This window comes from Balaenoptera ricei, chromosome 21 (genome assembly GCF_028023285.1).
Source record: "Balaenoptera ricei isolate mBalRic1 chromosome 21, mBalRic1.hap2, whole genome shotgun sequence".
In the NCBI taxonomy this organism is placed as follows: Eukaryota; Metazoa; Chordata; class Mammalia; order Artiodactyla; family Balaenopteridae; genus Balaenoptera; species Balaenoptera ricei.
In genome coordinates this window covers 16399191-16410775 of record NC_082659.1, presented here as the reverse complement: position 1 = coordinate 16410775, position 11585 = coordinate 16399191, and the positions used below count along the sequence as shown (strand labels likewise).

Genomic DNA, 11585 nt, shown 5'->3' with positions numbered 1-11585 from the left:
TTAAATATTTTAAATAACAGAGGAAATGAAATAAATAAATAAGGAATAATTGTGATATGGAAGTGGACTTTTAAGGAAGAAACAAACAGATATTCTAGAACCAAAAAGATACAAACAGCTAAAAGTGAGCCCTCACTGGATGCATTAAACAGCAGACTGCACACAGCAGTTACCTTTCAGGGACAGGGCTTGTTTGTGAGTGAGCTGAAGCTGGAACACGGAGATCTGGCTCTCAACATGAAGTTTTTCTCAGACCCTCAAGTTAATGTAACAGCAAATGTCCTGGAATTTTCTCCTCGATGAAAATGTCCAGTTAGACCTGCCAAATTTGAAACTGCTTATCTGCTGTATCTTAGGGCAAAAAGGAAATACAGTGAACAAGAAGAGCTGTATGTTGTATTATCAGATAAACCATTGTTCAAATCCTGTTTTTGCCCTTGATCACCTCTGTGACCTTGGTTAAATTCCTTAATCTCCCTGAGCCTGTTATTTTACCTGTGAAAATAAGATAATAATAGATTCCCCTCAAAATCTGAGGGAGAAATAAAATTATCAACAAGGAGTTTATGCTGACCACGTATCTAGCAGATGATCAATCATTGCTAATTCCATTAATTTTCATTATGGATAAATTTAAAACAACTATTAGCATTTCTCCAAGTCGCAAAGCCTAATGTTGCTTAATAAATGTCATTTATTGAGAGGTTCATCTAAGGTAATAATTGCTTCGTAATAGTTGCTTAATAATAGTCCTGGAACCTTGCCTAGTCTGTTCAATTTTGGGCTTTCTTAAGAGAGAATAGGACAAAAACTTCTTGAGTAGAAATTCATTTTTAGTTTTTTCGGTATATGTCTATTAAGATATTACAGAGTTTGATATATTGTTTGTAAAGCTTTTTATGGTTTTTAGGATAAAAATTTATTGCTAATTTTCGGGGGATAATCATTTTTCTTTCAAAATGTGGTTGCCAATCACAAATCATAAAGTTGTTTCTGGTAACAAATGTATCAGGATAGTATGTGCTTGAAGGGAATTATATATACACAATATGGATTTTTTTCCCTCTTCTCCAGGATATGGTTTTGCAAGTTGCAACAAACCTCTATAGAACTGAGTTTAGGCAAAGTCTATCTCTATTAAATTGAAATGATATAGAATTATTTCCAGCTGGTCAAGCTATTTCAGTACACAAAACAGCATTTCCAAGTGAAAAGAAGTAGTAAATGAGCACCTTGGAAATGTTCGTAAGCACAATCAACAGTTCATTATGATATCAGGTATCTCAAAGTAGGCAGGATCAAAAATAGACACAGTAGGTAATTATAGCAGTGAGCATCAGCTTGTTAAGTCCAAACTTACCTTCCCTGATGCCAGTCTCCTTCCTGCTGTTTTTATCAAGAGTAAGTAAAAAACTTCATCCTTTCCCTTCTTCCTTTTCCTTCTAATTGGATTATCAGTCAGAGGATGCTGCCAAGGGAAAGAGAAAATGTTTGTTTATTTCCACATTCACATTCTTTACAGTCCTTTTGTATCTTGACAAGAATCATGAAGGGGAAGAGAGTAATTCTAGTTCATCATGAGAATATAATTCTATGTCACATTTTACATATTTTTATAAATTGAGCTTTGTCTGGAATTGATTTTGAAATGTTTGTGTCTACACTGAGTTTCTCAACTGGTTTTGGTGTTTTCTGTTTGCTTTTTTGTTTGCTTTTTATGAGGGTTGAAAGGGAGGAGGGCTTATGTGTGTTCAGATATTTAAAGAGAATATTCTTTCTAAAATTCCACCCTGGATTATCAGGAAGTGAGTCAAATCCTTGTTCTTATCTTAGCTAGGTCTATTATTCCTATCATCCCATGAGTTCACATACTGGTTATCTTGGTGCCTTTTGCTGGACTAAGAACTTTCATTGCTGGTTTCTCTACTCTGGAGATAAATAAGATATATCTATGTATGCCTCTGCCTAGGCTGAAAATGAGAAATTTAGTGAGAAATTTTACCCATTTGCTTAGAAATCTGCAAAGTTAAAAAAAAAAAAAAACTTTTTTTCCTTCTGTAAGACAGGGTTTATTTCTCTTTCTTGTTTACAGGCATTTCATTTTTTCTTGCTTTCATACAGTGGCCAGAACTTTCAATATAATGTTGAATAGAAATGGAGAGGGAAAACATACTTGCCTTGTTTCTGAACCACAGGATTTTTGTAAATTCCCTTTACACACTGAGAAAATTCCCTTCTATTGCTAGCCTGTAGAGAGTTTTTAACAGAAAGTAGTTTTTAATTTTGTTGTTCCTTTTACTATAACTATTAAGATAGTCATATGTTTTTGTTTTAATTTGTTAATAATTTATCCGTTGCTGCAGAACAGTATTACCACACATTTAGCAACTTAAAACAACACACATAACTTTAAGTTTCTGGTTTGGCATGTAGGGTGCTTAGAAGTCATCACTCCAGCCTAACAAGTAAAAAACTGAACGAACTGAAAAATCAACAGCTCTTCTAAGATCTGTCAGAGACTTGAGGCCAGAGGGCAAATCACTGCCCCCAAAATTGGAGAGACAGACAGGCAGACACAGAGAACCCCAACATGAGCAGAAACTGCTGAACAGAAACTTCTGTTAGAACCCCTCCCCAGGTAGGAAGACTACATTGTAATTAAAGTATGGCTGGAGGCTCAGTGTGGACAAGTCTGAAAATGAAAAACTCCAGGAGAGCCAGTCACAGGAGGAGCCCTGCATTTGTGAGCTTTATCTCTGGGAACTGTACCAGAGGCCAGAGGAGAAAAACACCTTACTTATAAAGGAGCAAATAAAACAGTTACTTCTGATTTCTCAGAAACCATGCAAGCAAGAAGAAAGTGGAGTGAAATGTTTAAAGTGCTGAGAGAAGAAAATCACCAACCTAGAATTCTGTACCCTGTGAAATCATCTTTCAAAAGTGAAGGAGAAATAAAAGCTTTCTCAGATAAACAAAAACTGAGAAAATTTGTTGCCAGTGATCTGCTCTGTAAGAAATGTAAAACAAGTTCTTGAGAGAGAAGAAAAATGACATGGGTCAGAAACTCAGGTCTACATAAAGAAAGAAAGAGCACTGGAGAAAGAGTAAGTAAAGGTAAAATAAAAACTTTTACTTTTCTTATTCTTAATTGATCTAACAGATAACAGTTTCTTAAAAAGAATAATTGCAACAATCTATGCAGTCATATATATATATATATATTATATATATATATACACTTATGTATAAGTAAAATGAATGACATCGATAAAGGGACAAGAGAGAAGAATTAGGAACGCTTTGTTACTATAAGGCACTTGTACAATTTATGAAGTGTTAATAGTGTTATTTGAAAGTAGACTTGAGTTAGTTGTAAAATACACTGCAAACTCTAGGGCAACCACTGAAAAATATAAAAATAAGAAGTATAATTTGTATGGAATTACGAAAGGAAAGGAAATAGAATCATAGAAAATACTCAATTAAAACCATAAAAGGCAGAAAAAGAGTGGAAGACAAAAATAGGAAGAAAGAACAAGGGCAACAGATAAAAAAGAGTAACAAATATGATGGATATCAATCCAACTACATCAACAGTCACTTTAAATGTCAAATCTAAAGACACCAATTAAAAAACAGAGATTAATCAACTGGATTAAAAAAAAAAAGACCAGAGCCAACTATATGTTATCTACAAAAAACCCACATTAAATATAAAGACACATATAGATTAAAAGTAAATGGATGGGGAAAGAGATACCATGCTAACATTAATCGAAAGAAAGCAACAGTAGCTGTATTAATTTCTTCAGAGCAAGGAAAGTTATTAGGGATAAAGAGGGAGGTTATGTAATGATAAAGGGGTCAGTTCTCCAAGAAGACTAGCAATTGTTAATGTGTGTGCACCTAACAGGAAAGTGTCCAAATATGTGAGGCCAACACTGATAGTTAAAGGAAAACTAGATGAATCCAGTATTACAGTTGGAGACTACGACACCCCTCTGAGAAACGGACAGCCCAGTACACAGAAAATCAGAACATCCTTCTCACTCTCACAGGGAACATTCACCAAAATAGGCCACGTCCTGGGCCAAAAAATACACCTTAACAACTTTGCAAGAATAGAAATCATACATTGTCTGCTCTCAGACTATAATAGGATTAAACTGGAAATCATTAGCAGAAAGATAGCTAGAAAACTCTCAAATACTTGGAGACAAAACAGTATATTTCTGAGTAACACAAAGGTTACAGAAAAAGTCTCAATGAAATTAAAAAAAAATTTTTTTTGAACTAAAAGAAGAAGAAAACACAACTTCTCAAAGTTCGAAGAATGCAATGAAAGCAGTTTCATATCTTTTTTTCCAGGTATCTAGTCATTTACTCTCAGCAATTCCTATAGTTGTTAATCCTTCATGGGGAGAAGTCGTCTCCACAATGTGTTTAGTTATTTCCAATATAATCTTATTTAATTTGTTTGCCTTGCTATTTTCTGATTTGTTTGATTTGTTTTCCTCTAAATTTCTGCTTGAAAGTCTTTTCAAAAGGCTGTCATGTTTAGCAGAAAATATAGAACACAGAATTTAGATTCAAAACAGCATTTGCAAACAGCTACCTATGTGATCCACTTAAATTATTTAACTAAATTGTTTCCCACTTTTTTCACCTACAAAATAAGAGTACTTACATCCCTCTTGCAGATTTGCTGGATAGATTAGAAATAATATTTTTAAATATCTGGGGCTCAATAATAAATGATAGCTATTATCATTTACAAATTTTAACCAGTATTCTGTATTTCTTCATTCAGTGTTGAATCTTGTGATGATGAAATAATGCAGCTTCTGCATATATATATATATATATATATATATATGTATGTATGTATATGTGTGAAATTTCAATGAAAGCAAATTTAATAAGCTTAATATAGAGGGAAAAAGTGCTTGTTACCATAAGATCTTAGAGAAAACATGGTAAGCCACTAATTATTTTCAACATTATGATAACAAAAAACTTAAAATAACCAAAATACTTATACCTAAGTATAAATTACTAGGGGCAAAGCACATACTCGAGAATAGGACAATGTAATTGACCGGGCATTATGGTCTTCTTGCAGTTTTATCAATGAAGAAAGCTGTTTTAATGATCATCATAATGAGACAGTTGGTATTGCTTATTAAAAAATATTTAGTGTTTTCTCTTTCTCCTTCCCCTATTGAAGCTGAGATGACAAAGTTAATGAACAGCGTATTGTGTCGGTGCATTGTTAGTGTAAATTGGTTATGTTCCCAAGCCTGTTTATGCACTGTATTTATTATTATATATAATTGTACACTTAGTGTATAAATTAATGAGATACAAATGTGAAGAGGGATATTTGTATTTAAGACTACATTCAGTGCTTTGTAAACACTGTCAAGGTGAAACAAACATATTTTTAAGAACATATTTTATTTTAGAATTATTTTTGTTTTAATTTTTATTGGAGTATAGTTGATTTACAATGTTATGTTAGCTTTAGGTGTACAGCAAAATGAATTAGTTATACATATATCCACTCTTTTTTAGATTCTTTTCCCATATAGGCCATTACAGAGTACTGAGTAGAGTTCCCTGTGCTATCCAGTAGGTGCTTATTAGTTACCTACTTTATATATAGTAGTGTGTATATGTCAATCCCAATCTCCCAATTTATCCTCCCCCCCATTACCCCGAGAACCATAAGTTTGAAACAAACATATTTTTGATTGAATTCCAGGCCAGAATGAGGAATTAGTATGGAGGGAAATCATTAAAAAGTAAAGGAATTTTTTCTTTACGTAAATTGCTATAAGTACTTTTAAAGTCTCATTCTTCTTTTAAAAATCAGATATATTTTGGTTGATACACTGTGGCTATGTTTTATTTAGTAAAATCACACAGCACTTTTTTCAACAAACCTGTACTCAGAAGAAAATTCTTGGCCCTAAAGCAAAAATAAAGAATAAATATACAATCTTATGTCCTAAATTCAAATCAGATTTCTTAGCTCTAATTTTTTTAAATTCTCACTTTAACTGAGTTTTTTAAAAAAGCAATCACCTACTCATTCTCACTACATCAGATAGATGTTTTATACTGCAGTGCTAATGAAACATGCAACATAATTCTCTGCCCTCTTTCATGTCTTACCCATTTCCTTTTTTTTGTAAAGGTCTACCTCCCTAACCTTCAACCCCATCTTTTATTGATGATGTTCAAAAATAATAAGTAAAACGATAACTGCTTGTAAGGTGTCAGTCTCTTGAGTTGAGGAAAAAATAATTGTGAACATCCATTGTCCAATCCAAGTAAGGGTCTTGGAGTGATAGGTGTCACAACCAGTGAGCACCCAGGGCTCTCAAATGCTATTCTAATCATTAGAATAAATGCTAAAAGACAAAGCAAGTGATTCACACTCCAGAAAGGATTTGGACAAAATAGATCAATGATTATATTGTATAAACTTGGTGGTTGAAAAATACATAGGCAGGACCCTCTCATTCTAGTTAGGATTCAAGGGAGATTTCAAATCAGAATTGACATTTAATTATTTTAGGACAAATGATTTAAAGACATGGAATATTAGGTATAAAGGCCCAGAAACAAGAGAGAAACAAGACAAAGAAGAAAGAGCTAGACAGAGAGTTAGAGAGAAAAAGCACATATTCAAGGAATGAAAAGTAGTTTAGAAAAGTTTATCATAGACTGTTTATCAAAATGGCATCAGAAGCTAGATCATGAATCGCATGACCTAGATTTTAAAAATTATCCTAAAGATAAACATCCCTCTGAAAGTTTCAGTAAAGGAATGAGATGATAAATTTTTGTTTGACAAAGATCACTTTATTCAGTAATTACAGGCTATAAGATTATGGTGTTACAATGAAATGCTAGATACTCATACCAGCTTTGATGGTTCTCGTTAAACACCCTTCATTATGCTTTTTGGTGTGTGCGTGTGTGTGTGTTTATAATGAAGTCGTGAAAGACACTCTTGAGTCTTGGGTCATTTGAAAAGCATTTTTTTCCCTCCAAACTTACAAGTAATTCAAAGAAAATCCTTTTTTTTTTTCTGAAAAAAAATATTTTAAAGGTAAAAATGGAGGAATCAGGAAGATAAAAACAATGAATAGCTTGTTTGATTCATGTGTTTATGCAACAGATATTATTTGAGTGCTTACTATACATCAGGCACTTTAATAGATAGTAGGGATTTAGAATTAAACAAAAGACAAATATTCCTGCTTTACCAAGATTCCTCAGTTCCTTACTTCATCTGGTTAATATATACCTGCCTGCACAATCCACTTCTACTCAGAAAAAAAAATCTTCTTTTCACACATGGAAAATACAAACTAATAGTTTTAGTATATCATGATTCTGTGGCATGAATTAGAAAATTTTACTTAAACTCACATTTCTGAACATCGTACAAGATACTACCTTGCACTTCATTCTAGAAAATCTCTTCAAGGATATTTGTCTAGCCTATATAGCCTTGAAAGACAGAGGTAACAACTCCCTCCAAGCAAAGGAGAGGTTTGTTTACAGTCTTGAAAGGAGAATGCCCCCTTCCAAAGCAAACAGCAGAAATGCTTAATGCCCTGCAATAAGAAGTAGGGGTTCCCAAATCTCATTTTTTTGCTGAAATGCAATCAATTGCATACGCAGGTGTCACCTGGTCCTCTTCACAACACCCTGTGGAAATTGGATTTCAGGGAACTAGAGTGAAGTGTTGAGACTCTGGCTATTGCTGCGAGTAATAAACTGTTCTTTGTCTCTGACCAAGAGCCTCATGTCCAGCAGCGTTCAAGAAACTGAAGCAGCCTAAATTATTAGCTTGTAAGCAGGGTAAACTCTCAGACTCATCACAATTCTTGATAATAAGTATCTCTTTTTCTATAGTTCACGATGAAATCTCATCAAGGTCACAAGTAGAAAATATCTAGAGATGATAACGCAATGATTTTAAGTTCTTGAAATTTATATCAAAAAATTATAAAACTGTACTGACAGACATAAAATGAGACTCAAATAAATGGAAAGCTATACCTTGTCCATAGAGAAAGATTCAACATTGTAAAGATGTCATTTGTACCCAAATTAACCTTTTAATTAATTGCATACCAATTAAAATTTCTAATAAGCCACTTTATGGAAATCCTATTGGGAAGCTGGTGGAATTGGGGGGAGCAGGAGTAGGCTGGGATGGAAGTGACACACCAAGTTTTACAACCGCTATATTTAATATTACATGGAAAATGTTTTCATTAATCACATGTATTGCTTTCTCTAACATTAAAAATAAATCTGATGCTTAGAAATGGTTTAACACAACTACATATAGTAATAATAAGTAAGAAATTATGATGTACTTCTGGGTACAAAATTAGAATCTGGGGTGAATTATACAGTCAGGATTTTCTCTTCATTTGAAAATGTTAGTGAAAATACTTTGGCTTTATTTTTTGTAGCCATGCACTTTGATAGAAATACATATAGGATTCGTATTTAAATGATTTTAACTGGATAAAACATCATTTGAAACTCAGTGACTAAATCATATCTTTTCCAGTGCCATTAGAAAGACATTTAATATATTAAGTAACAAGAGAAAAGATGATAGCTTATTCTGCTTTTTACAGAAAAAAGTAAGATGCTTCTTGTAGCCTTTATTCATTTATTTGAAAATGAGACAAAATGTATGTCAAGCTCATCAATGAACTTTTGGAAGCTCTGCTTTCCATTTATGAAACAGTTAGTGACCTTCTGACAAATTTAGTCACTATGAAAAAAATCCAGCATAAAATAGCGACAGAAGCATTCAAATATATTAAAGTTCTTGCTAAACATTCTGTATTTGAAGGCTTCAAAATTCTAAGTGGGGAACAAATGAACATCTACATACAAAAATAAATACATAAATAAATCTAGAAACAGACCTTACACACTTTACGAAAATTAACTCAAAGTGGATCGCAGACATAAATGTAAAATGCAAAACCATAAAACTCCTAGAAAATAACATAGGATAAACCTACATGACTTAAGTATGGTGATGACTTTTCAGATACAACTCCAAATCCTACAACTACAACTACAATCCATGAAGGAAATAATTGATAAACTACCTCATTAAAATTTAAAACTTCTGCACTGAAAAAGACAATGTCAAGAGAATTAGAAGACAAACCACAGACTAGGAGAAAATATTTGCGAGACACATCTGATAAAGGACTGTTATCCAAAGTATGCAAAGAACTCTTAAAACTCAACAAGAAGAAAACAAACAACCCAATGAAAAAATGAACCAAAGACCTTAACAGACACCTCACCAAAGAAGATATATAGATGGTGACAAATAAGCATATGAAATGACGCTCCACATCATGTGTCATCTGGGAAATGCAAATTAAAGTAACAATGATATACCACTACACACCTATGAAACGACCCAAAGTCCAGAATACTGACAACACCAATGCTGATGAGGATGTGGAGCAACAGGAACTCTCATTCTTTGCTGGGGGGAATGTGAAATGGTACAGCCACTTTGGAAGACAGTTTGGCGATTTCTTAAGAAACTAACTATGCTTTTATTATATGGGCCAGTAATCATGCTTCTTGGTATTTATCCAAAGGAGCTGAAGACTTGTTTCCACTAAACACCTGCACATGGATGTTTAAAACAGCTTTATTCATAATTGCCAAAACTGGGAAGCAACGAAGATGCCCTTCAGTAGGAGGATGGATAAACAAACTGTGATACATCCAGACAAGTGGATATTATTTAGTGCTAAAAAGACATGAGCTATTAACCCATGAAAAGACATGAGGAAACTTAAGTGCACATTACCAAGTGAAAGAAGCCAATTTGAAAAGGCTATATACTGTACAATTCCAGCTATAGGACACTGTGGAAAAGGCATAACTAAGGAGACAATAAAAAGATCAGTAGCTACCAGCCATTATAGTGGGAAAGGATGAATAGGTGGAGCACAGAGGATTTTTTAGAGCAGTGAAAATACTTTGTATGACACTATATGATGAATACATGTCATGCATTTGCACAAACCCATGGAACATACAACACCAAGAGTGAACCCTAATGTAAACTATAGACTTTGGGTGATAATGATGTGTCAATGTAGTTTCATCAATTATAGCAAATGTACTGCTCTAATGGGGGATGTTGGTAATGGGGGAAGCTACTTTAACTTCATTTTTATATGCAGCCTTAGAAATATGTAGTCATACAGCTCTGTTCATCATTCATCCAGCTAATTCACTTCTTTCTAATTCTCTTGTTAATTTTCTCTTTCTTTTGAAGACAAAACTTTATATACTATTGAAAATTTTTGAATTTTTCTGAAGTTCACTGAAAATGTCAAGGTACAAATTTCTCTTTGATTTTATTTACCTTTGGGTGTTTTCTATTTCATAAACTTTAATTTGCCATTGACAATGTATGTACAAATATACCCAAAATTAAATGTTTAATTTGATTTGATGTAGGTCAAGCATTTGACTTCGGCCTTAAGCCAAAAGCTTGAGGAACATGATCTGAGCAAAGGCAGTTATTTTTAGAGATGCTGATTCTTACCCCATCTTCTCTTTTTTGAGTTGGATATCATTTTAAGTGCAAAGAAAACAGACAACCAGTGACTTCAGAAACCTAATTAAATCATAGATATCTCAAAAATGAGATTTTCATCAGCTAATATACAATGCATTTGGAGAAAAATCTTGAAATAGTCTCAAGAATAACATGCAAATTCCATAGAATTATCCTTCTTTAATTGTAAAATTAAACAAGAACACACAGAATTATTTCATCTAAGGCTTACTTTCTAGCTATATACTGAGGTTAGGTATTCTCTGATTTTCCTTTTTTCCATTCCATCCTAATCTCCTGTCCTTGTTTTCTCTAATAACCAATTTTATCCAAAATTGGTTGCTTTCTTTTAATAATTTATTCTTTTCCCTTTCTCCGAACTCTGGTTCACTTTAATCATGCCTAATTGTTTATGAACGAAATAATTTAATCAAAACTTTCATTTAGAACATTATTACTCAGCCATAAAAAGAAATGAAATTGAGTTATTTGTAGTGAGGTGGATGGACCTAGAGACTGTCATACAGAGTGAAGTAAGTCAGAAAGAGAAAATCAAATACTGTATGCTAAAACATATATATGGAATATCTGGATTCATTCTTAATCAGTTTTAAAAAGAAATGATAGATACTCTTGGATTCTTTAGTAAATTGCCCCATGTCCATATCCTTATTAGCCTGTAATTTCTATTTCTTCTAAGCCATAATGGTTGTTTTGCATGTGAGAGTGAATTGTAAATCTGGTTATACTTAGGGAATTCCCCACTCTATGGAATTTGAACTAAGCTTTGTTTTGACCCCAACTGTTATTTCAGCATAAATCAAATTCAAGCAACTTGACCAAACCATTAAGACTATTTATACCCAGGGAAAAGGAAAAAAAAAAACTTATGAAAAACTTAACCCCATCACAATTTTTTCTTCAGTTGCCATTACTAACTAAA

The 11585-nt window shown here is 33.1% G+C and overlaps 1 long non-coding RNA gene across 1 annotated transcript in view; it reads left to right on the top strand.

Moving 5' to 3' along the window:
* The first annotated feature begins 1337 nt into the window (after positions 1-1337).
* The window catches only part of LOC132356498 (uncharacterized), a 127703-nt gene continuing 117455 nt past the window's right edge, over positions 1338-11585 (top strand). Inside the window, exons 1-2 of the long non-coding RNA XR_009499893.1 lie at positions 1338-1401; positions 2434-3114. This is a non-coding gene — a long non-coding RNA (uncharacterized LOC132356498). The remainder of the gene's footprint in view (positions 1402-2433; positions 3115-11585) is intronic.